This window comes from Zonotrichia leucophrys, chromosome 2 (genome assembly GCF_028769735.1).
Source record: "Zonotrichia leucophrys gambelii isolate GWCS_2022_RI chromosome 2, RI_Zleu_2.0, whole genome shotgun sequence".
Taxonomy (NCBI): domain Eukaryota; kingdom Metazoa; phylum Chordata; class Aves; order Passeriformes; family Passerellidae; genus Zonotrichia; species Zonotrichia leucophrys.
This window is the reverse complement of record NC_088171.1, coordinates 881,068-907,014: the sequence shown is the minus strand read 5'-3', so window position 1 is coordinate 907,014 and position 25,947 is coordinate 881,068. Positions and strand designations below refer to the sequence as shown.

General features: G+C 54.0%; 1 protein-coding gene across 8 annotated transcripts in view; it reads left to right on the top strand.

Moving 5' to 3' along the window:
• Nucleotides 1-13,942: 13,942 nt before the first annotated feature.
• The window catches only part of MAP4 (microtubule associated protein 4), a 155,690-nt gene continuing 143,685 nt past the window's right edge, over nt 13,943-25,947 (top strand). For all 8 annotated transcript variants that reach the window (XR_010439036.1, XR_010439035.1, XM_064703711.1 and 5 more), the window contains exon 1: nt 13,943-14,088. The gene's annotated coding sequence lies outside the window, so the exon portion shown is untranslated. The remainder of the gene's footprint in view (nt 14,089-25,947) is intronic.

The window sequence follows — 25,947 nt, the reverse complement described above, 5'->3', positions numbered from 1 at the left end:
CCTCCCTCACCACAGGACAGCCAGAAGAGTCTTTTCTTTCTGTGGGACGATTGTTGCTATTGACAGAAGCATGTAGCCACCCACCCACTCATAAATAACTCGGTTATTGCCTAACAGAGCTGGCCTTTGCCATGGTCCCCGTGGATCTGTGCTGTGGTGAGCGCTGCTCTCTCCCCAGCAGAGCAGCCCAGCCAGAGCTGTCTCTGCAGCTGATCCGGGGCAGCCTGGCTCTCCTGGGGCTGCCTTTCAGTGCAAGACATTTTAATCAGCCCACGAGGAGAAGCTGTTCTAGCAGAAAAGAACAGGACAGTTCAGCACTTCACGGCCTGGCTGCATGTGCAGGGAGGCTCAGTCTGTAACACTTCGAGGAGCCCAGGAGACACGAGGGCTTCCCATCTTCTCCCCCCAGCACAATCAGTGCCCTGAGGCACTTCCATGCTCCATCACACTTCCTGTGAGAAGAAATTCAATATTCAAATAGCAGCAGCCAAGATTTGTGCCAGTGGGATTATTTGAGCGCTGGAACGTGATCCTTTGTGGGGTTTGTATGTCAGCGTGGACAAACTGGGCAGAAGGTGCTTTTTGGCAACCCCTGAGTGTTTTTCCCACGTGTAAATCATGGAATATCCTGAGTTGGAAAGGCCCACAAGGATCATGGAGCCCAGCTCCTGAAAGAGGGGTGCTCGAGGTGGGGACAGGAGGTGCAGGGATGGAAGGCCTGGTCTTTTTAGAAGTGTGGGGTTTGGCAGCATCCTGAACCCCTTCCCTTCACCCCCAGTGTCCCTCCAGCCCCACAGCTCCCATGGCACACAGCCAGGAGCAGGACCTGCCACAGCCACCTGACAAAGAGCAACATCACACACTCATTTCCACACCCATGGCAGGAGATGAGTTTGGAGATCCCTTCCAAGCCACACCACTCTGGGATCCCGTGCTTCCATGACTCCCTGAAGAAACAATAGCAGCAATCCTTCCTGCACATGGTTCCAGAGATGTAGATGCCCAAAATGTCTATTTGACGCTGTCTCTTTGTTTGGCAGCTTTAACTGCTGCAGGATTAATGGCCTGGAAAGATTAGAACCAGACAGAGCTGCTGTGGGGCTCAGCTGAAGCTGCTCCCCCCGGGGCTGTGGTGAGGCTCTGCACAATATCACGGTGCCATCTCGGGGCTTTGGTTCCATTTCCTCTGCTGGCCTGGCAGAAAAGGAAATATTTTATTCTAATGAACATCAGTGCTCCAAAATATGCTGATTGTTTTCAGCTTGGTGCATTTCAGTGATAAATGAACAGCAGCAAACAGCCAAGCCCCCCACCCGTGCCTTTTTTGGGGTTGAGCAGTCGGTTGTGGGTGCTCCAACCCTCCCTAAGAACAGCCTTGCTTTTCCTGAGCTGTCCCTGCAGTTTGGGCCTGGTTTTCTCTCTGAATAGAGCCTGTCTGCTGCCTGCTGCCAGAGGACAGATGATCTCCCCTCTCTCCATGCTGGAGTGTCCTGCCTGGGAAGCCCTGAGGGATTATCAGGGATAATTTGGTAATAAATAGCCATATTTGTAATATTTGGTTACAAATCACATCCTAATGCGCTTTAATAATGGGGCGTGTTTACCATGCAGACAAAAAATGTTCTCTTTCATCATAAACCATCTAGGATTTCTTCTCTTTTAATGTAATCCTAGAGAAACCTTGCACACAATCCTTACTCCAAAGGTCTTTCAGCACCCTGCCCAATTGTTGTTGGTTCTCTTCTCCCAAACCAAAGCCTGACTTGGTGGCAGCTCACGGAGAGTTTGGTGCAGGACTTTGTCAGCAGAACCATCAGCAAAGGAAGAAATGGTTTCTTTTTCCTGCAAGGCACCATCCCTGCAGTGAAAGGAGAAGATTGGGAAGCTGCAGGGGCTCCTGTGGTCCCAGTTCCTGGGATCTCCCCTGCTCCAGCCCTTCCTGTCAGCTCTGGTGAGGACCAAGGAGGACCTGGGGGTGCTATGCTGGAATTCCAGTTTCTGAACAAGTAAGGAAAGTTTATTTCAGTGTTTCTTGGTTTTATCAGTCTCCATTTCATGGTGAAGGTTTAAAGCTGGTGAGGAAGAGCAAGGCCTTGCTCCTCTGGCCCAGCCAGAATATAAAAAAGGAGTCACCTCTGCTAAAACACCTGAGTGCATTTGTGGAGGCAGCGAGTCTGGGCTGTAATTAACACAGGGCATAATTACACTCATGGCTTTGTGCAGTGAAGAGGGCAGTCAGGGGCACTGCTGCCCTTCTGTCACCTTTCCCTTGAGCCCATGGCCTTGGTCACATCCCAGAGCTCCTGGAAGAGCCTGCCCAGCACTTCTGCAGTCAGACCCCTTTCCCCCTGCCTCAGTTCCTTTTTATTTCCTCTCCTGTCTCTGTGCAGCTCCCCTGGAGCACTCAGGGCTGGGCTGTGGCTGCTGGAGCAGGGCAGGAGCCCGGGGTCACTGCAGGGATTGGCTGGGGGGACACGGGGACACAGAGGGACACAGAGAGGGAATGGTCACAGCTCTGCCCTGGGGGGACACAGAGAGGGAATGGCCACAGCTCTGCCCTGGGGGACACAGGGAGGGAATGGCCACAGCTCTGCCCTGGGGGACACAGAGGGACAGGGAGGGAATGGCCACAGCTCTGCCCTGGGGGACACACGAAGCAGCAGGGAGGGGATCCTGGTGCTGCTGGGTGATCCTGAGGGAGGGGATTCTGCCCCTCTGCCCCTCAGGTGAGATCCCACTGCAGAGCTGCCCCAGCCCTGATCCAGCAGCACAGGGAGCTGGAGCTGCTGCAGGGCTGGAGCCAGGCTGGAGAGCTGGGAATGTTCCCCTGGAGAGGAGAAGCTCCAGGGAGAGCTCAGAGCCCCTGGCAGGGCCTGGAGGGGCTCCAGGAGAGCTGGAGAGGGACTGGGGACAAGGATGGAGGGACAGGACACAGGGAATGGCTTTAGCTGAAGGAAGGTACATTTAGATTGTTTATTAAGAGGAAATTCTTCCCTGTGAGGTGCCCAGAGCAGCTGTGGCTGCCCCTGGATCCCTGGCAGTGCCTAAGGCCAGGCTGGACAGGGCTGGGAGCAGCCTGGGATCATGGAAGGTGGCCCTGCCATGGCAGGGGTGGCACTGGGTGATCCTTTAGGTCCCATCCAGCCCAGCCATTGTGGGGAGGGGAGGCTGGGAGCAGCAGTGCTGTGAGGCTGCAGAGCTCAGCTGCTGGAGCCCTGGTGGGACACAGCAAGGCTCATTGCAGCTGCTTTCCCCTCCTGCTTTTGCAAGAGCCCCGTCCCCATGTGAGAACCCCCCCATGTAACAAGCTCTGTTGCAAACCTGCACTCGTTCATTAATGCTCAGGCTGCTCTCAGTCCATCCCCTCTTTAATGACTCCCTCTCACCAGTGCTTATTTGGGATGACTGTGGGAAGGTTTTGAAACTAGATACAGGCTTGGCAAAACACTCATTATGGCTCTGGCTCATCTTCTCAGCCCAGAAATTGCATCTTCCCCCAGTGCCCCAAATCTGCTTCCATTTGCTGAAGCAGCAATTTGACATTGAAGTCATTGGTTCTTTTCAGTGGTTTCACATTTGACTTCTCAGGTTTCCCGAGGAATTTGTTGCAGATTTAATGTTTAATTGTGCTCTGGTAGGGTGACAGCTCGAGTTTAGCAAAAATCCTGCTAATGTTCAGATGTGGAATAATTTAATTCCCAAGCAGATGCTTTCCCAGAGGAATGGATTTATTTAGATACTAATTTTAGGGAAATGCTTGGGCTGGTTACAACCAGCACCACTCTGTCAGCATGTAAAGCTCTGTGCAGCGCGTTCCTGACACTTGTGACAAACTGATTATCCCTAATTCTCCCTTCCAAAGACTCCACGGCCAAGGAGAGGAGACAGCAGCCATGGGAGCCTGTTCTCACAGGGAGGAGAATTAATTCAGTGCCTTTGAAAACTGCTCTGAGGCCAACTCTGACAGAAGCCATCCATTAGCAAGGAAAGGGAGCGATGTCCACATGGGACACGACTTCAAGCAGATTCCCTTTCCAAAACTGCCTCTGCAGTGAGAGATTAAAAGGCTCTCTGCTCCATGAAACCAAGCCCTGTGAAGGTTTCCAAGTGCTCTCCTAGCAGGATCTGGATGCTGTTCTGACCTCATCTGGGTTCAGATGGGGTTTATGGAAGCCACAAGCACAGCCTGCAGGCTTTTCAGCTGAAACTCTGTTTTCTGCAGGATTTTAGTTGAAATCTTTTATCAGTGATTTAGTACCAGGCCTGGAAAGAACTGCATACAGCAAAGGCTGAACTCCAGCAGCTCTTCCATGGGCTGTGGGTGCTCCTCTTGGAATGGCCTGAAGGTCACCCTCAGGGACGTGCTGGGACACCTTAAATGCCCTGTCCCATCTGTCTGGGCACTAAATGATCCCAGAGCATTCCAAACTCCCTGTTGCCTCTACAGCTTCTCCTGTTAGCTCAGTTCAGGTACAATCCATCCCACGTGGGAATGTTCCCCTGGAGAGGAGAAGCTCCAGGCAGAGCTCAGAGCCCCTGGCAGGGCCTGAAGGGGCTCCAGGAGAGCTGGAGAGGGACTGGGGACAAGGATGGAGGGACAGGACACAGGGAATGGCTCCAGCTGAAGGAGGGTACATTTAGATTGATTATTAAGAGGAAATTCCTGGCTGGGAGGGGGCTGAGGCTCTCCCACATGCCCTCAGTGAGACTGGGCAAGCCCAGAGCCTGGGCCAGCTGAGCACCTGAGGATTTGCTCCTGAGCAGAGACTGCACTGGGTGCCTCATTATGATGTGTAACGACCTCTGGGGACTGGCTTTAATTAGGGAAAGGATCCTTGAGTCATTCAGGCTCCCCAGCCACCGTGTCCCCCTTTCCCGTGGCATCCTGATGTCCTGAGGGCTCCTTTGTCTGTCACCTTCATCTCTCCCTGACATGAGTTAATTACCACAGAGCTCTCTGATCTTCACGACTCTCCTGTCATCTTCCCCTTTCTTCTCCAGGAGCCTTTCCCAAGCTTGCTCTGCCTGTACCATGCCCTGTTCAATGCCTGATGCTGGCACTGAACACCTCTATTTATAGATGTCTTCAGCACTTATTTCTTTATCACCTACTTGGTGTGGCATTTCATGCCCTTCGCTTTCCCAGCTGCCACAAACCTTCTTCACATCGGAGAATTTGGGAGTAGTTTGGACAAGGGGGGCTTTGATTCCTTCAGAGTTTGTTTTCTTCCCCTTAAAAGCAGTTTTTAATGCAGACACCACTCCACAGCTGAGTGCTGCTATTAGGGATTCATTCAGTTTACCAAAAACTTGAAAATAGCTGAATTGGGCTGTTTGGTTGCCTGGATCCTTGGCTGGTGGATGCTTCCAATTATAATCAATTCACAGAGGTGGGGGCCTAAATTTTCCTTAATTCCTGCCTGTCTGCTGCCCTGCTGTTTTCTGTGATAAATCCTCTTGGCTGCAAAAATTAAAATGCCAAGATAATACTTAAGATCAGTTGCCAAGAGCCTCCTTTGCTGGGCCCTCAGACCTGCCTGCTCTCCCCACAGGCTGTTTTATCTCTCAAAATGCTGGAAAGGGGCTGTCTCTCCGTCTTTTTGCTTCTGCCATTGCTCAGACTTTCTAGTTTTCTGCCTTTTTTGAATTTCATAGCCTGCCAAGATTTTTTTCCCCTTGGATTATCGTTATTTTCCATGCTTTGTATAACAAGTTGTATTCCTATTCCAAGCAACTGCAGCACATTCACCCCCTCCCCCTTAAAGTCGCTCATTTTTGGGAGATGAATAAGAATTTAAATGGGATTTCTCCCCCACAGTACTGAGAGCTGCTGTCATTTCCCCCAGCTCTCATGTCTTAAAAGCAAGAGATGTGGAGAAATCATGGCAGTTTGTGGCCTTTGAGCACAAGCTTTGGATATTATTGGCCTTCTTTTCCTCTCTGCAATGATGGAATTTCACAATCAGGTCTCCAGGTCTGCTGTGGAGTCTCAAGGGAAGAAATCTCCTTCTAGAGCCTGTGTTTATGTTGTCTCTTCCACAAAGCTGGGCTTTACCAACGTGGTGATTAAATTAGATGACAGATTGAGTTTCATCCTTCGGCATTTCCAGGCAACTTTTAATTCCCCCGTCAGCCACCCTCTGGCCCAGCTGTAACTGGAGCAGCTCTGCTGCAGCCTGTGCTGCACTTTCACCGTGCTCCTTGGGACCCTTTCTGCAGTCACACCCTCACCCCAGCTGTCCCTCCCTTGTCCTCACCCCAGCTTTGGATGGGAGACAGCTCCTCAGAGTTATCCTCTCTGCCCCAGCCTCAGGGCTGAGCTGATTCACTCTGCTCTGCTCTGGCAGCAGGGGCTTGGGAGCAGGGGCAGGAAACTTCTCCGAGCCTGGAAAACCTTCCTGGTGAGGGGATTGGTGTGGAGGGTTCACGTTCCAGGGCTGTGGAGCTGTGTGGGATTCCTTACCTGGCATTGGAGCTGCCAGCCCAGCCCAGCACGAGCAGCTGGGGCTGAGGGGCTGCCAGGGACAGGAGCCAGCTCTGGCTCCTCCAGGGGATCCAGAGGAGGCCACGGAGCTGCCCCGAGGGCTGGGCCCCTCTGCCCATGGCAGGGCTGGAATGGGATCATCCTCAAGGCCCCTTCCCAGCCAAACCAGGAATTCTCCGCTCAGGCAGAGCTCTGCCCTTGCTGCTGAGGTGACACTGCCTTTAATCCACGCAGGCTTCTAGCCTGAAAAGGTGTTTTTCATGCAATTTCCCTGTGCAGCTCATATTTAAAGCTGCAGCATCTGCATGAAAGCCACACACCCTTTATTTGCATGCCTGGAGTGCTGAGTGTGCAGGACAGGGCCAGCAGTGGCTGCACAGCTCAGAGGAGCATCACTCGTGTCCTTCCCAGCACACAGGTCCTTCACAGGCTGCATGCAAATGCCTGGCTGCCCAAACTGAAAATAAACAACAGAAAATGCCCTGGGAATTCTTCAGGCAGCCCAAGTGCCCCCAGCCATCCATCCCCATGGCCAGGGGAGCTTCATGGGGTCAGGTTTCTGAAGGGGCATTTCCAAATTCAGGCCTGGGCACTACTGTACAGAGTGTCCTGACCTCTGCCAGGCTGGAGCAGGAGGAACACGGTGCCAGAGACTGAAGGGAAGGGAGATGAAGGGAGATGGAAATATTGGAACACGGATGAGTGATCAGGAAATGCATGGAGACAGCCCAGCCTTTCCAAAGGCAATTCCCACAGCACACTGCAAGATTCAGCAGAGCTCACCAAGAGCAGGAGGGGCACCTGTGGAACAGAGGAGAGCATCTGGTGAGACACTGAAGGATCAGCCCCCTCAGGAGAGGTGAGAAATGATGTGATGGAGCCCGAGCAAGTTCTGAATGCAGCAGAAAGCCTCCATTGTTTTTTCTGTTGTAACATGGAAACAGAGGAATTAGAAGGCAGGACTCTCTGTAAGTTATAGCCATGAAGAGGTGCTGTCCCTGGGTTAGGAGGGCTCAGAAAGAAGTGGACTCCCAGCATTGCCCAGAGTCATCCTGAGGAGTGGTGTGAAAAGTGTGGGCTCTGAAAAGTCCTGTCCCAGAGCTCCCAGCAGCCAGGAGGAGACTCAGCATGAGGAGGTCACTCCTGTTTGGCCTGGCCTTGCCTGTGCCTGGCACAGCACCCCTGGCACAGCACCCCTGGCACAGCTGTCCCCACACACAGCCCCACACCAGGTGTGCCCTTTGGTTGCCTTTCACACTTCCCTCTTTTTGTCCCTGCTGGTCTCACAGCAGAGCCTGGAAATCCTCTGGACACCTCACCTCATGTGAGCACCCTCAGGCCTCTCCTCCCAGCCTGCAGGTGAGTGGTCAGAGGTTTCCCCTCTGCTGCTCTCTGCACCTGATCTTGTACCTGCTCACCCAGGGAAGGAACGGTCAATAAAACCAGCCAGGCCCTGGTCCCTGACACCCTGTCCTTGTCAGTGGAGGGAATGACTTGCACAAAACTTCTTGCAGACCCTCAGGCCTGGTGGAGAGGCTTCTTTGCAGATGGCTTTCCCCCAGAACAGTCGTCTTCTGTCTCATCAGGCAGCTTTTGTCAGTCCTGCTTACATGCTCTGTCTAGTTTGGGCTGGGAGCTCCTCAGGGCCCAAAGACCTCTCACCCTCTCCTGTCCCCCAAGTGTCCTGTGCACCAGAAGCAGGACAGAAATAGCAAACCCCCATCCAAGTGATCAGGAGTAATTTGGGAGCTGCATTTTCACACAGCAAGGAAGAAAACATCCATGGCTGCACCAGGGAGAGCTGCACCGAGTGGGGAATGTCACAATCCCCTCTGTCCCCCACTTGGGAGTTTGAGGAGAATCATTTGATTGAAAGGCAAATCCTTTAATCTGCAGATATAAATCAGCAGAGTGGCAGAATTGCTTAGGATGGAACATATCATATAGGGCATGTCCTGTATGTCTTTTCCCTTTAAACAACCACGGGCCCTCCAGCTGTTAACCTATTTATAAAAGGTAACTTAAGGCTATGCGCAAACTCCTGAGGACATTTCATTCTGTCATTACAGCACAGATTTTTCTGCCTCAGAATAATTGGGCTTGGTTTATGAAGGCCCAGGCTAGAGAAGAGATCAGCTCTGGTACTAACAGGCCTCTCCAGAGGAGCAGCATGAAGCCCTGCAGAAGGCCAGGCTGCCCTGTGCTCCCCAGGACTCTGCCTGGAGAAAGAACGATGCAGATATCAGCTCCTGCATCCTGACAAGCCTCTGCAGGCTCTGCTCTTCCCACAGGTGAAATCCCAAGCTCCTGTTCCCGAGCTGTGGGTGGGAAGTGTCCCAGGTCACCCACAGCAGGACCTGTGGTGCAGGAGAGCAGCAGGAGCTGTGTTTTCTGGGACCACAGAGCTCTTGGCAGTGGAAGTCTCTGCCCCAGCTTCAGTGCAGCCCCCAGCCACCTTCCTCCTCCTCTTCCTCCTCCTCTGTGGCCCCACACCAGGTTACAGCTGACGGAGAGATCCCAGATCAGGAGATCACGGGGTGTGCCAGCTGCAAGGCAAATCCCATGACCAGTCAGAGAGCCTTGACAGGTCTCTGGGATGGCAGGGATCCCTGGCCAAAATTCCATTCCTTCCATTGAGCTGGAGTCAGCTTTGATGAGCAGAACAGCCCTGTCTGGCTGGCAAATGTCTGCCAGTGACCCACAATGCTTTTGTTGTCTCCAGAGCAGCGTTCTGCCTCATTGAGTCGTTACCTTCTCCTTGCATCCCTGATCCACGATAGGGCAGTGATGAGACATTTGTTTTGTCAGAGTATTCAAATTCTCCAAGCTGCTTACCGACATTCAAAAGTGAACGAGATGAAATTTCCTGAAGATGAGAGTCTGTGGGTGCTGCTCCAAGTGTGGTGGCAATTCCACTCAAACCCTTTCCAGATCTGATTCATGAGTTTTCCTCCTCATTACAGTTCAGGTTCATTACTTACTGACTGCACTGCTGGGCACTCCTTTTTGGATGTGACCCCTGCACAGGCTCTGCTGCCTGTCCAGGATGAGTGAGGGATGTGAGGAGTGACAGCTCAGCCCTGGCAGCGCTGCTTCCCCAGAGCACGGATGGACACCAGGGCATGGACAGATCTTAGAGCATGGACAGGCCCTAGACAGACCCTGGAGCTCAGACAGCGCAGAGTCAGACGAGCTGGAGCTTGGCAGACCCGGAGCTGACAGAGCACAGAGTGCAGAGCAAGCTGACAGACCCGGAGCTTGGGACAGACCCGAGATCAGACAGAGTCTGAGCTGGACAGAGCCCAGAGTGTGGCGAGCCGAGTCGACACCCAGAGTCAGACAGACCCTGGAGCTGGATGATCAGAGTAACAGACCCCGGAGCTTGGACAGACTCTGGAGCTTGGACAGACCCCAGAGCTCAGACAGACCCCAGAGCCTGGACAGACCCTGGAGCCTGGACAGACCCGAGGTTGTGGACAGACCCCGGAGCCCGGACAGACCCTGGAGCCTGGACAGACCCCAGAGCTCAGACAGACCCCAGAGCCTGGACAGACCCCAGAGTGTGGACAGATCCCAGAGCTTGGACAGACCCCAGAGCCTGGACAGACCCCAGACCCAGGCAGACCCCAGAGTGTGGACAGAGCCCAGAGCCCGGACAGACCCCAGAGCCAGGCAGACCCCACAGCGCTGCCCCTCTGGGCAGCCACATCCGTGCTCTGAGCAGGGAATGATGAACTGTTGCCACACAGGCAGGAAAGCTGCCCTGTTCATTACTGCTTATCTCCAACAGTTGTGCTGCAGTGCCCTGGGATCACCTGTGTCACCCAGCGTCCTTCATTTGCACCGGCTCCCATCAAAGCGGTGACAAACGAGCGTTCCCCAGACTGAGCTTTCCCTTTCCAGCTCTCCCAGTGCCCAAGGGGACTCACCCAGCACGGGCCAGGCCCATGCTGAGAGCAGCCCCGGTGCTGGCTGCCCTACCTGCCCTGCTGGGCTAATGGGCTGGCCAGGAGTGACTCCTTAGGGAGATGAGCTGGGCCCTTTCCCTTTTCCACAGCCACTTTCCCTGTCTGGCCTGATGAAAGGGCAGAGCCATTGCCTAAACACCTTCTGTCCTGCCACCAACCCCACCAAACCAAATCCCCCCCTCTGCTGGGACAAGGACAGACACACCTGTGGTGTCTCACAGATCTTGTCTGCCTTACAAGATCTGTCCTCCTGCTGAGGACATTGGCTCCTGCTGCCCTCCCTTCCAGGCCACATGGAGATGGGGAGGACTCGGGGTCTGGAAAAGCAAGTGGAAAGAAAACAGGTTATTTTCTTCAGAGGGACAAACAAAGATAAAGGAGATGCTTTGAATTTTTGCACAGGTGAAGTATGTGGGGAGGCAACAAACAGAGTGTGGCCTGAGATTGCTCCCAGGAAGCAGAGAACAGAGATCAGATTTTAAACTAAACCAAGGAAGTTTCATATTAAACAGTGCCCTGGGAAGCTGTGCTAGGGATCCTTCCTTCCTTCCCTTCCCTTCCCTTCCCTTCCCTTCCCTTCCCTTCCCTTCCCTTCCCTTCCCTTCCCTTCCCTTCCTTCCCTTCCCTTCCCTTCCCTTCCCTTCCCTTCCCTTCCCTTCCCTTCCCTTCCCTTCCCTTCCCTTCCCTTCCCTTCCCTTCCCTTCCTTCCCTTCCCTTCCCTTCCCTTCCCTTCCCTTCCCTTCCCTTCCCTTCCCTTCCCTCCCTCCTTTTCTGTGATTTCCTGGGTTTCACGGAAGGAAATCCCAAAGCTGTGGGGCCGTTGGGACCCAGGTCACACAGCCAGGTTTGGGGTGGTCAGAAGCCCCTGTGCAATTCCATAGGGATGCCTGGATTACAGTGGACAGTTGCCTGCTGCAATCTGTACTTTACAATGGACACACCTGTGGCATTACAGGGCTCTACCTGCTCTGATTTCAGGTGTGCCTGGCTGGGATTTGGGTGAGGAGTCAGAGCTGTGGTGTGACAGGGAGAAGCCTGGGCACACCATGTCCTTAATCCACCAAAGGTTCGCTCCTGTGTCATCACTGTGCAGTGAAGGCCTGGCTTTGGGCTCTCAGGTTTTTCTTTTGGGGAATAAATTCCAGGCTCAGAATTTAGAAGGAATGACCCAGAAGCTCTTTTTGAAGACCAAAGCAGTCAGCCCAGTGGTCGGACAGGCACTGATGTAACTCAGTAATTTTTGTTGTATTGCTGTGTTGTAACCCCTGCTTTTTGTTGTTTCCACAGACACAGGGAGCACTGTCCTGCTCTAGGGCCAGGGTGCACTCTCTCTCAGAGACAGGCAGCAGGAAGGCTCCAGAGGAAAAGGGAGGTGGATTTCCTAAGGAGAGAGAGAGAGAGGGATCTTTAAGTGCCTGATGATCACGGTAGGCTGGGACAGCCCTGAAATTCAAACTGCTGCCCGACCCTCCCAAAGAGAGCCATCAGGATGCTATTTTATCTCGGAGGTTAAAAATAGCACATGGTACAAGCAGTTGTTCTGGATCTGCCTTTCATCAGGACACGGGATTTCCCCTTACCGGCTCCGGCCCTGGAAAGGTACCCAGGCTCGGGAGGCTGGGAGAGGGGTGGGCAGAGGCTGCAGCTGAACCCTGCCTGGATGGGGTGTGCCCCCTCCCACACCTCATGCCAAGGGTGTTTCCTCCCTCCAGTGACCAGACATGAGCCACACCTATTTTTGTTTTAATTTAGTCACCATGCTTTGATTTGCTTATCTGGCAGGCCAGCGTGTCCCATATTTTCATGATTTAGTAGCTCTGCAGCTCCCTCTGGGCAGATGGGTGACACAGAGCCCTCGGGGACATGCAGGAGCCTGGCTGTCAACAGGCAGGGGACAGTGTCCCTCCCTCCCTTCTGCCCAGGTTCACTCCCAAAGCACGCTGTAATGGTTTCTCCCTGAAGAGCGAGGCTGGATGTTCCTCCCACGTGCTTGCTGTCCCTGCACCAGCCCAGTGTCACCTCACACTCGTCCCAGGGAGTTTCAGCCAAATGGTTCCACTGAGGGCAAACAATGGAGCTGATGGTGGTGGTGGATGAGGGAACAGTGATGGATGAGGTGACAGTGGTGGTGGATGAGGGAACAGTGATGGATGAGTTTACTGTGGTGGTAGATGAGGGAACAGCGACCTGTGTCACCCACCTGGACTTGCGCAAAGTGTTTGACATTGTCCCACACCACGCCCTTGTCCCCAAACTGAGGGACAGGGATTTCTGGGTGCAGCACTCGGTGGATGAGGAAGGGGCTGCATGGTCATGCTCAGCTGTGGTCACTGGCTCGGTGTACGAGTGCAGAGCAGTGACAGGAGGGACACTCAGGAGTTGGGAGCTCCAGGCCTGAAGGGGCTCCAGGAGAGCTGCAGAGGGACTGGGGACAAGGGATGGAGGGAGAGGACACAGGGAATTCTTTAAAATGAAGGAGGGTAGATGTGAGGGTGGGCAGGCCCTGGCACAGGGTGCCCAGAGCAGCTGTGGGTGCCCCTGGATCCCTGGCAGTGCCCAAGGCCAGGCTGGACAGGGCTTGGAGCAGCCTGGGACAATGGGAGGTGTCCCTGCCATGGCAGGGGTGGTACTGGATGATCCTTAAGGTCGGTTCCAACCCAAGCCAGTCTGTGATTCTGTGACTCTGCAGCTGTGCCTGCTGTAAAAACACATCCCTTCATCCCTCACCATCCTGCTATCTGCACTTCATCCCTTTATCCTGTTTTCCTGCCCTCCTGCATGTGCAGAGGGCTGCCTTTGTGGGCCAGAAGGGCCACGGAGGATTAGGAGCAGCAGCACGAGTGGTCCCTGCTGTTCGGCCACCTGGAGGGGCGGCTGGGTGCTCCATCTGTCCCTGGGCCCGGCTCTGTCAGCAGCCTCCTTCAGCTCCCTCAGAGCCACGCGTGCTGTGCCGCACAGGCGTGCACACGCTCCCAGGGCTTCCTCTCCCGCTTTAAATATCGCCCTTTCCTGCCCACATCACCCTTCCCAAAGCTGGGATCTCTTTCCTGCCCTCAGCCTTGTCCCTTCACCCACGACCCCTCAGCCCCACTCAGCTGTGAACCCTCAGCCATGTCCCCTTAGCTCCTGTCTCTCCTCAGTCCCGCTCAGCCGTGTTCCCTCAGCTCCTGTCTCCCCTCAGCCCCATTCCCTCAGCTCCTCCGTCCCCTCAGTTCCTCTCTTCCCTCAGCCCCAGCCCCTCAGCTCCCTTCTCCCCTCAGCTCCTCTGTCCCCGTCTCCCCATCCCCGTCCTCCCTCGCCGCCTTTGGCCCCACCCCCGCCCCGCCTCCCACCACTGGCCCCGCCCCTATCCCCGCCCCGCGCCGCACCCAACCGCTCTGCCCGTTCACCGCAACGCCGCCTCCACCCCGCGCGGCCGCGCGCCGCCCGCGCTGGCGCTGATTGGTCGGTGCCGGGCGCGGCGCGGCGCTGATTGGCCGGGCGGCGCGAGCCCCGCCCCCCAGCCAGCAGGGTAGTGCGCTCGGCGCGCGGCCAGCGCGGCTCCGCTCCCCGCTCCTCCTCCCGCCGGGCCCGCAGGGGACAGCGACACTCGCCAGGCGCCTCCGTCCCGGCGCTGCCCCGCGCCCCCGCCGCTCGGTAAGGCCGCGGGGAGGGGGCTGCGGCCGGGGACGGGGCGCGGGGACACCATGCTGCGGGCGCGGCGCCCTCCGATGCGGCGGAGGGGCGGCCCGGGCCGAGCGGGGGCTCCGGCCTCGCCGCTGTCCGGGGGGCCTGGGCCGGGCGGGCCGGGCCGGGCTGGGAGGCGGCCGGGGCTGCGGGGCTTGGGAGCCGCGCGGGGAGTGCCCGCAGCATCCCCGAGCATCTCCCCGGGGAGCCGGCGGAGGGAGCGGGCGCTGCCGGGGCGCGGCTTTGTTGCTCGGGGGCAGCGGCGGGGCTGGCTGCGGGGGTCGGGGGGGCCCCGGGCGTTGCCCGGCCTTGCTCCCGCAGGGTCCCTTCGGGCCCGGCTGCCCCGGGCGCACGGAGTCGCGCGTTTCGCTCAAGGGCGGCGCAGCGGTTCCGCACTTCTCCTCGGGACGGCTGGAAAGTTTCCGTGCCGCCTTCGCGCCCCGTGCCGGCCGCCGCGGGTCCCTCGGTGCCGGCTTTATAAGGAGGGCGGCGGGCTCGCAGCGGCCGCGGGCTGGGGACGGTGATGAGCATGGGCAGAGCGCGGCTCGGAGCGCTGGGTGTGGCGGCCGGGATGCGCCAGGCTCCAGCCAGGCCTCTGCTCAGTCATCGCCCCGCAGCCCGGGCGCAGAGCGAGCGGGGCCGCTTTCGGGATGAGCAAACTTCTCCTGCAGAGCTCGGCCGGGCTCGGCGTACGGGAATTAAAGAAATGCTCGCCACGGCGCCATGCGGGGCTGCGGTTAATAAGTTTGAGCTCACGGCGGTGAAGTTTTGGGTTCTGCAGATGCTGTTCTGCTGCCAAAAGCTGCTTCTAAGTGGATCCTGGTAGTATGAGTGTTGTAGGCTCTGCCTCTCTTCGAGGGGTGTGTTGAAAGCCTGCTCTGTGAACATACCGAACCTGAATTTAGAGGTTTAGTTCTCTTTTCTTTAGGTGGTTCTTGATCTCTCCGTCTCTGTGGTTCCCTCGCTTATTTCCTTCCCCTGATTCCTGTATGGATTTAGCAGATTAACCCATTAATTTTAGAGCTTTTAAAGAAGTTTTTATTTATTTTTCGAGCTGGAATCATCTATTGAGTGAACCATGTTCTTCCCAGTTTACAATTCCAGCTGGAAGGCTTCTTGAATAATACAATAGGCACCCAAGTCCTGCTCAGAGTTTCAGTGTGGAGTAACAAGCCTTGCTGGGGCCTCCTCCTGCTCTGTGTGATGCTGCTGTGGCTTCATTTTGTAAACTGCAGGAACAGGACTGCTCTGGAGTTTTACAGCTCTAAGGCTTCTCCTTGCCCGGGCCTGATGTCCCATCTGGTGTGTTTTGCTGGTATTGTATCTATAAGGTGCTGTCTCAGCTTGATGAACTCCTGCTTTATTTGAGAAAGAGAGATTGTAGCTCAAAATTATTCAGGTTGACAATACAGTTGTGATAAAGGTGACATTGGCTGGACAGACCTGTCTGTCAAATTCACTTTAGGGGCTTTTGTTTGTTTTTCTTTGCAAGAAGCAATGACATTTCTGATTATCCTTCCAGATGCATTTTGCAGGATTCACAGGCTCTTTTGAAGTTTTAAATTTTTTTATTCTTTTGTGCCTTCTTGCATCAGAAGAGATGGGCTTTTTCAGTTTGAAAAAGAGCTTAACTTACTTGCTGTTGCAACAGCAGCAATATCCTGTGTCTTTTGTTTTGTTTGGTAATAATTACATGTTAGTGACAAATAATAAGCTTGAAGCAGAATAGCTGATCTGTTTGTGACTGTGATTGTTGACTCTGAAGCTGAAGGCCGTGGATATTATTAAATCTGTTTTTATGTGTCTCTGCAGAAATGACATCAGGGAAAGATCAGCTAATACAAAGAAGTGTCAGTGGTTTGAAGATGCCAGCCTGGGGAGTTCAGCTAGAGCCCAGTGTTGCCATGGGTACAGTTTGTGGGTCACCCCGGTTCCCCAGCTGATATTAGGAGAGGATTATGTCACTCCTGCCCTTAAAGAACAAGCGGGGAGGCTGCTGGAGGACACTTATGGCAGCAGACCCTGGCTTTATCAGCCTGTTCCTCCAAGGCAGGGCCGTGCCAGGCGCTGTCCTGTGCTGGCCAGGGATGCCAGGCAGGCTCCCAGGAGTGGGGACACCGTGGCACACCAGGGCTCCTCTCTGCCAGCTGCAGCACATCTGGAGTGTGCTCCAACGAGCTGCCTGATTTGGCTGTGGGTGCTGTGGGAAGTGATGAGAGCAGCCCTGTGTGGGGGTGAGCAATCCCACCAGAGGCTCCCAGCCACTGCTGAACCACCCTGGGGTTACTCTGGTGAGTGTCACTTACGGGGGGCAGTACTGATTGTGAGCTCCTTGGGTTCAGTGCACTCCTCTGTTCCCTCCCAGGGACACCAGGCAGTTTAAGGCAAGGTTTGAAGCAGCAGAGCATTGCCCAGACTGCTCTGTGATGGTATCAGACACCCCCACGCCCCCAGCAGCCTGAGAACAGAAGCAAATTGGGTTTTGGAGGGGCAGAAGGTGAGGCTGGGGCAGGGCTGGATTTCCAGCCTTAAGCTCGTTATGTGCAGTCTGAGGAGAGCTCACTTGGACCAGATGAATTACGTATTCCTGCTGGTAAAAGGGCTGACACAGCTGTAATTTCAGCCAATGGAGCTGTAATTATATTTGAGGTCCCAACCCTCGTAGTATTTCAGTGGTTGTCTGTTTTCCCTAGAAATAAATGAATCTGAGCCACTCAGCTCTGAGTTGTGGCAGAGTTCAGGTCTGGTTCACACCCATTGCAGGTTCTTGCCCTTGTGTACCTCAGGCTTAAACTCTCCTGCTGTTTGCTGAGCCAGTGATGTCTCCACCACTCAGTTCTTGGGCTGCATTTGTCTCTCTGCACTGTCTTGATGTGCAAGCTTCCAAATTCTGGCCTACACCAAAGTTATGACTCAGGGAAACCACTGGTCAGACAGGGTTCAGGTCTGTCAGGGTGAATTCAAGCTGCTTGCAATTCAAATGAAAGTGATGGTTACTTGAAAGCGAAATAATGTGTGACTATACCTCGGTTTGGTCCAGAAAAAACCCAAATAATTTATTTTGCTAGGCCAGACATAGATTGGAAGATAAAATTCCAGCCTCCTCCGCTGAGAATGAAGAGTTCAAGGCGTGTTACTCATCGTGTTGTTGCGAGTCAGATTGCAGACAACAAAATTATAATTTGTGTAGGTACCTGTGGAGTTTCAAAGGCAAATTGAAGAAGCTGATAGTGCTCTGAAAGGCAGAGTTATTTCCTGGAACTCTTGAGTTTGTGCTTCCTGTCTCAAATGAAACAGATGAAACTCTTGCTTAGTCAAATGTCTGTGTCCACAGCTTCCTCGTGCTTTAACAGCGAGTGAACTGATTATTTCTGTGCTTTCTTTCTTTCCTCCTTGAAGGCAAATGGAATTATAGCCAGCTGTAGGTGAGAGCAGCCAGGGGTCTGTGATTACTGCCCGTGGGAGGGGGCAGAGAGCTCCAGCCTTGAGCCGGAGCCACCAGAGCAGCATCATCTCCACAGGGTTCATCTCCAGGAGAAGGGTGCAGGTTCCTGGGAGATGCTGGGCTAGCAGAGCAGGTAGGACCCCTGCACCCCATGGGGATTTCTCCTCCTACAGCTCAGAAAGCAATTCCATGGCTCAGTGTTGCGCACAGGGGAAGGAATTTCTCGTGGGAAGAAAAGGTCAGTGAAATCAGTTGCTGTAGATGTTATGCAGATTTTAACTTGGTAGTGAGAAGAATGAAATACTTGTGGCTCACACTGGTGCCCTGTGTTGCTCTGGGTTCTTAATATTACGTTAGAAATTATTAAATATGAAATTTATTTAAAATTATTGGGAAATCTGACCCTGAAGGATTATTAGCAGACATTGGTGTGATGCTCTAGCACTCTTAAAAATTACATCAGGATAGTGCTGAGGATTTGCCCCAGACAAGATCAGCCTTGAACTTCTCTGAGTAAATTACTCATTTTTGTATGTTGCCATAAAAGCCCATATTTTGGAATGCTGGAGAGCAAAACTTTGTGTAGTTGTTGCTGTAGAAAACCTGTGAGACGCTGAGTTAATGGGAAGTGTAGGTTACTCCCAGGATAAAAATGGCTGTGCATGTAAATGATGGTGTATTCCACCTCCAGAATGCACATTGTTCCCTGGAACTGTCTGCTGGGTTATTTATTCTGTGCTCCCCTGGAGACAGGGAGGGAAGGGGCTGATTTCTTCCCTCTCTCTCAGAAAAGGCTGCTCCTTGCTGCCTTGTTTTATTTTACTCCCTGCCTCTTAGAACTTTCCTCGGGTCGAGTGGCAACTGCTGAATGGGTGGTTCCTCCGGGGAGTAGCGAGATAGCAGCGCTGAGATAAAGCTCACAGTGTCCCTGTGATTTGAACAAAACTGGCAGACAAAAACAAGAGTTGTAGTTGCGTTATCGAGGGAGGTTTGTGTAACACAACAGGCCCTGGATTAGCTTTCCTCTGCCAAGGTTGGATTTCCAGCCTCCTGGAGCTGGAGCTGCCCTGGTAAAGGGAGTTTAACAGAGACAAGCACCGTGCTGGAGTCTGTCCCCTGCCCAAGAGGAGCACGTTGGCAGGCTGGAATGGTGGCTGTGTGGGTGGGAGGAGGGTTCAGCCCCAGGTGTACCTGAGCAGGTGACAGGTGACGTGCCAGCCCAGGTGTAGCTGTGGATTAAGGTGGGATGAGCAGCCCTGGCTGCGTGCTGGCTATCAGGCCACTCCGAGGAGCTTCTGGGACAAGTATGCAGTTAATCACATCCATTAGCATGATTGAAATCCTGATTAGCCTGTGTCACTCACTCCCATTTTCCTCCTACACTTCGCCCCTTTTTATCCGGGGTGTTTGCAGCTGTGAGCAGCAGCAGGCTGGGAGCTGGGAATGGATCCCAGGGTTCTGGGGGCTGGGAATGGATCCCGGGGCTGTGGGGGCTGGGAATGGATCCCAGGGTTCTGGGAGCTGGGAATGGATCCCGGGGCTGTGGGGGCTGGGAATGGATCCCGGGGTTCTGGGGGCTGGGAATGGATCCCAGGGTTCTGGGAGCTGGGAATGGATCCCGGGGTTCTGGGGGCTGTGAATGGATCCCGGGGCTGTGGGGGCTGGGAATGGATCCCGGGGTTCTGGGGGCTGGGAATGGATCCCGGGGCTGTGGGGGCTGTGAATGGATCCCGGGGCTGTGGGGGCTGTGAATGGATTCCATGGTTCTGGGGGCTGTGAATGGATGCCAGGGCTGTGGGGGTGGGAATGGATCCCAGGGTTCTGAGAGCTGGGAATGGATCCTGGGGCTGTGGGAGCTGGGAATGGATCCTGGATTGTGGGAGCTGGGAGTGGATCCCGGGGTTGTGGGAGCTGGGAATGGATCCCGGGGTTGTGGGAGCTGTGAATGGATCCCAGGGTTCTGGGGGAGCTGTGAATGGATCCCGGGGCTGTGGGAGCTGGGAATGGATCCCAGGGTTGTTGGGGCTGGGAATGGATCCCGGGGTTGTGGGAGCTGGGAATGGGTCCCGGAGCTGTGAATGGATCCCGGGATTGTGGGAGCTGGGAATGGATCCCAGGGTTCTGGGGGCTGGGAGTGGATCCCGGGGCTGTGGGAGCTGTGAATGGATTCTGGGGTTCTGGGGGCTGGGAATGGATCCCGGGATTGTGGGAGCTGTGAATGGATCCCGGGATTGTGGGAGCTGTGAATGGATCCCGGGGCTGTGGGAGCTGTGAATGGATCCCGGGGTTGTGGGAGCTGGGAATGGATCCCGGGGCTGTGGGAGCTGGGAATGGATCCCGGGGCTGTGGGAGCTGGGAATGGATCCCAGGGCTCTGGGCTTTGTGTTCCTCAGGAAGCTGCCCAGCTGCTGGCTGAAGAGAACTCATGAAAATCAGCCCTTCCCAGCTGGAGGAGCCCCAGCAGGGCTGTGGGGATGCAGCTGAGCATGGAGTGGGCTCGCTGTGCTCACATTCCATGTCTGGTGTGTCCTGCCACTTGGATTTTGGCATCTCCATCCCCGTGTGTGAGGAGCTGCTGGTGCTGGCTGGCACTCTGGGGCAGGGCTCCTCTGGCCTCCAGCAGCCAGGCCTGAATGGGCTGCAGAGCAAGTCCAGGGATGGGATGATAGGGAAAAACAAGGCTGGAATTGAGGGTAGGGAAACTGCTCATCAGCTGGTTGGATTTTGACTAGAAGTGGAAAAAAAGACAAAAAATGAGGTAATTGTGTGAATTCCTGTGTGCAAAATCTCTCTTTTTAAAATACTTCACTGGTTGGGGAGATACTGTACATTCTCAAACTGGACCTTTTTGGAAAAGCCAACGTCTCTGAGCATTAGGTCATACACTTCCACCACATTCCCGCCTGGGAGTGACTCATTGTCTTTTGTAAAATTGTATTAGAGCTACATCATCCCCAAAAGCTGTTTTTCAGCTGAATTTAGGGTGTTGACACTCGCTCTAAACAAAGTAAAGCTATGGGAGCATTTATCAGAGCAATTTCCAAGTGTGTTTACATCCTCTGCAGTTGTGACTCCCCAAGTGCCGGGGCTCAGTTCATCCTTGGGAGTGGAAACCCTCAGCTCTCACTCTGAGGGCTGGGGCAAATATCTCCATGGAGCTTGAATGATGTTTGTGAAGTGCTTAAAATCCTCTGGAAGGGGCAGGGAAACTTCCAGGTGCTTTTACCTGCTCTTACTTCTCCCTCCTCCCACGAGTTTCTTGCAGGGGCTGTGGTGTGTTGGCTCTTGGCTGGAGACACCCTGGCAGTTTGTCCTTCCAGGAGTTGATACTGAGGGTTTGTTTCCATATTATGACTTGATTTTCTCTAACAGAGCTCGTTTGAGGTTCCAGCCCTCCTCCACTTCGTGCTTTCTGTCAGGTTGTTGTGGCAGAAGTTCAGTGCAGTGAAATGGGGCAGTGAGAAATGGGTCGGTGCTCAGGTGGGATTTCTGCAGCTGATTTTAGAAGCTGCATCAATTCTGTTCAAGGGGAAGCAGAAGCAGCTGCTTGGAGGAGGGGATGCCACGCACTCAGCACTCTGGCTGTGGTGGGGAGATGCTGTCAGTGGGACGAGTGAGAGCTCGGGGTGCAAAATCCTTGGCCAGGTTTCACTGGAAAGGCTGAGGCTGCCAGGCACACCTGGATCCCAGGATGGTTGGAGCTGGATGGGATGACCCAGGGCAGCCCCTGGCAGGGCAGGGTCCCTGGGCTGTGCCCAGCTGGGTTTGGGATGCTCCAGAGAGGAGACCCCAGCCCCCCTGGGCAGCTGTGCCAGGCTCTGCCCCTCCATGGACAGAGGCTGTTCCTGCTGCTGGGGTTTGGTTTGTGCCGCTGCTCCTGGTGCTGTCACTGAGCAGAGCCTGGCACCATCCTCACCTCCAGGGAAAGGTGGGTGTCCTTTGTGGGAAAGCTGGGCTGAGCAGGGCAGGCAGGACCCCTGCAGCCCAGGGAGAACTTCTCCTGCAGCTTCTCCTCATCTGGGAAAGGATCCAGACCCCACATCCAAATTGAGCATTGCTGTGTTTGCTGTTAACTCCATTGCAGCTCATCAGAAAGGGACCTGAGTGCAGACCTCGGTGAGGCCAGGCAGGGATGGAGCACTTGGGACTGCTCTGAGCAGGATGCAAACGCAGATCTGAAAGTTGTGCTTCACTGACACTTTCTGCAATCCCCTCTGGAAAGCACTGGGTGTTTTTGAGCAGCTGGCTCTCAGGAGTTCAGATCTGCCTGGGTTCCAGGCTCACTCACAGGAGGAGGTGGGCTGTGGTGAGAGGGGGTCCCTGGGAGGTGCCCCTGGCAGTGCCATCTGCTGATGGAGTGACATCTGCTCGGGAGTTCACCTGCTCCCCTCCCTGTGGGCAAGGACAGCTTGGTGCACACTGAGGGGAACATCAGCAGTGATGTGAAGGCAGCAATGATGTTGGTGTGAAATGCTGTTGGAAATACTGAGGAAACCCCAATTGTAAACAGCAGCTTAAAGAAAGTGCTTTTAAATGTCATTGTTGGGGCTGTTTATAGCAGTTCCAAGTGTTTAATTCCTGCCTGTACCCTCAGTGCTCTCTGCTCCAGGTTCCCTTTGTGGTGCACTGAAATGCTGTTAACACCAAGCACAGCCCTGAATTTGGGATGTTAATTTTCCCTATTATCCCAGAATGGTGTGGGTTGGAAGATGATCTCATTGTACCCCTGCCATGGTCAGGGCACCTTCACTATCCCAGGCTGCTCCAAGCCCTGTCCAGCCTGGCCTTGGACACTTCCAGGGCTGGGGATTTTGGTGGTGTTGATGAGGTGTGTTCCTCTTTGTGGGCTTTTTTCTGTTTAACCTCTCAGTTTCAGCCATTTCTCTGCTGCAGCTTTATTAAGTGCAGTGCCCTGTTCAAAATGCTCCTTTGCTTATCAGCTCTGGTTTTATGGAATCTCAGAAGTTTTTCTGCTGTCCATGGATACTTCCACTGCTGTTAATTAGGGGAAACTTCCAAAGTGGGAGAGCAAAGACAAAACTCCCCAAGCAGCTCCAGCAGAGGCTCTGAATGAGACAAAGAACTGAGTCACCCTCTCTTCCTTCCTTTGCACTCTTGTGGTGGGAGGGAATCGTTTCTGTTTTAAGTCATAAATCTGAGCAATTAGCAGCAGGCTTCTGGATGTTAATGGGTGCATCATTCAAACTCCTTACTTAGCAGGAGCTGTGGGTTTAAGTGGGATAAATAAGCAGCAGGAAATGGAATAGAGTGTGTGACGGGCTGGTGCTGGGTTCCCACTGGGATGTTGTGGCTGCACAGCCTCAGCTGTGTGGATTTCAGGCAGGAGCTGAGGAGGAGGCACCAGGGGGACCCCAGGGATGGAGCAGCTCTGCTGGGAGAGCTGGGAATGTTCCCCTGGAGAGGAGAAGCTCCAGGGAGAGCTCAGTGTGACCTTGCAGGGCCTGGAGGGGCTCCAGGAGAGCTGGAGAGGGACTGGGGACAAGGATGGAGGGACAGGACACAGGGAATGGCTCCCAGTGCCAGAGGGCAGGGATGGATGGGAGATTGGGAATTGGGAATTCCTGGCTGGGATGGAATTCCCAGAGCAGCTGTGGCTGCCCCTGGATCCCTGGCAGTGCCCCAGGCCAGGTTGGACACTGGGGCTTGGATCACCTGGGACAGTGGGAGGTGTCCCTGCCATGGCAGGGGTGGCACTGGGTGGGCTCTGAGGTGTCCCTGCCATGGCAGGGGTGGCACTGGGTGGGCTCTGAGGTGTCCCTGCCACGGCAGGGCTGGCACTGGGTGGGCTCTGAGGTCCCTTCCAGCCCAATCCATCCCAGGGCTCTGATTCTGGGAGTGTTTGCTCTGGGTGCTGTGTCTGCAGGATGTGCCCCCAGAGTGGAGGTGGGTTCCAGGATGATGGGCACACCCTCAGGGGGTGTGTCTTGCATTCAGTCCCTGTGGGATGCCATGCTGTGGGGCTGGCACACAGTGCCCATCCATGTCAGGGGTCCCTGTGGGATGCCATGCTGTGGGGCTGGTACAGTGCCCATGTCAGGGGTCCCTGTGGGATGCCATGCTGTGGCATTGGCACACAGTGCCCATCCATGTCAGGGGTCCCTGTGGGATGCCATGCTGTGGGGCTGGCACACAGTGCCCATCCATGTCAGGGCTCCCTGTGGGATGCCATGCTGTGGGGCTGGCACACAGTGCCCATCCATGTCAGGGGGTCCCTGTGGGATGCCATGCTGTGGCATTGGCACACAGTGTCCATGTCAGGGCTCCCTGTGGGATGCCATGCTGTGGGGCTGGCACACAGTGCCCATGTCAGGGGTCCCTGTGGGATGCCATGCTGTGGGGCTGGCACACAGTGCCCATCCATGCAGGTGCCCCTGTGACACCACCCCAGTGGGGACTGCAGGGTGCTCTGTGTGGCTGGAGCTGGATTGGATATCACAAATTTGCATTTATGCATGAAACTACAGTGCCTGTAATCTGCAGGGTTAATTTTTCCAGGATATCTTCATGCTTAAAGCACACATATTAATTTTCCTTGGGCTGTATTTTAACCTATTTAAGCATTTACGACATGAGAATTAAAGGATATTTCCATCTCGTGTTCTGAGGGCTGGATTTTCTTTAACTGGGGTTTTTTTTTAGATAAAATGTACTTTTTTTTTTTGCATTGGGATTTGGACAGAGCATGTAGGGCAATAGGATCAAGTGTCACATTGGGATTACATATTTGTCCTGGAGTGACCCTCTTAGGAGCTTGCATGGGTGTAATTGGTGAATGACTGGATTTATAGGGATGTATATCTGCATTAGCCCTGGTTTGATGGGACTCGAGCTGATTTGCTTTTGCTCCAAACTATTTTCAGCTTGGGGAATTCACTTTTAAGGAGGGATGCTATAATTTGCCTGTATTTTCCCTTAAAAGCAGTGGTGGTTTTGCCAGGATTTAATAGCTCTAAATATGAATGTAGAGCAGTGTTGCACAGCATTGTCTGGTGGGTAAAACCTACATTTATCCCAAAAGCTGCACATTTGAGACCTCTGGGTGTTAATGGTGTGGAAAAACCCTTTATCATTACCAGCTTCCCAAGATTCTTTCATTGCACCAGCCACTGTGTTGTTCTTACAGCTGTAACAACTCTTTCACTCTGCATGGCTTTGGTGTATGTGTCCCTCAGCTGGCAGCTTCAGTGGGATTTCCCTCTCCTGGAAGGAATCCCCATGAATTTGAAGGCGTTGGGGAACATCAAGGAAGCTCCTTGCACCTCCAAGCTGAGTTTTCTGCAGCGAAGGTGTTGAAATGAGCAGTAATTGCTGTTCCTGCTGACAGACTCTGCCCCTGGGCACATCCCTGTGTGTGCATCTTTTTTCTTGCTCCCCCATCTTTTTTCTTGCTCCCCATCTTTTTTTCTTGCTCCCCCCATCTTTTTTCTTGCTCCCCCCATCTTTTTTCCTTGCTCCCCCCATCTTTTTTCCTTGCTCCCCCCATCTTTTTTCCTGCCCCCATCTCTTTCTCTTTTCTCCCCAGATCCTGTTTTAGGCCATCTGAATGTATTCAGTGTAGGGTTGGTTTCTTTTTTTTTTTTGCTACAAGGACCTTTTTAAAAGAAAAGGTGATTTAGATCACAGAGTTTAGCAAGTGCTCCCAGAGATCCTGACTCTGCCTGGCATCAGCTGATGGTGTCTTGTTTAAACATACCACAGACTGGATGTTTTTTCCCCTTGGGGTTTGACTTCCTGTGATAAAAGGAGATTCCCTTTTAAAGCAGAGCTCTGTGGTTATATAATGAGAGAAGGAAATACTCCAAAAGTGACACTGGGAGAATAGAAAAGTTATTTTGGTGGCTGACTGTTGGACAGGGGAATAGGAAATTCGCTCAGGAGGGCACGGGTAACTCGAGTGCTCTTGGGAAAGTGAGAGGAACACATTTAAGGAATGAGATGAGGGAGTGACCAGGGCACAGCAGTGCAAGGAAGGTTGTGCTGAGGACAGAGCTGCTCAGTGCTCATCTAGGGTTCCTTTGGAGCATTTAACCCCTTCCAAACTGCTTTTCCTCTCCTCCAGAAGCTGCTCCCAAGCAGAAGTCTCCAAGTCTGACCCTCCAAGAGCTGTGCTGCCTTTGGCTGATGGATTTGAAGCCATGAGTAGAAGTTAATTTTGAATTTGTGCATGTGGCTTTGTCTCCAGGGAACTGACTAATTCCTCTGCTTGCCCCTCTGCTTCCCTGCCAGGAGTGCCAAGCCCTGCAGGAGCCAGGGTGAAAATTGGAGTTCCCAGAGCAGGTTGCTGTCCCTCAGCAGGGTTTTTGGGGTAAAGATGGGAGTTCCAGAGCAGTTTGCTGTCCTGTGCAGGATTTTTGGGATGGGTA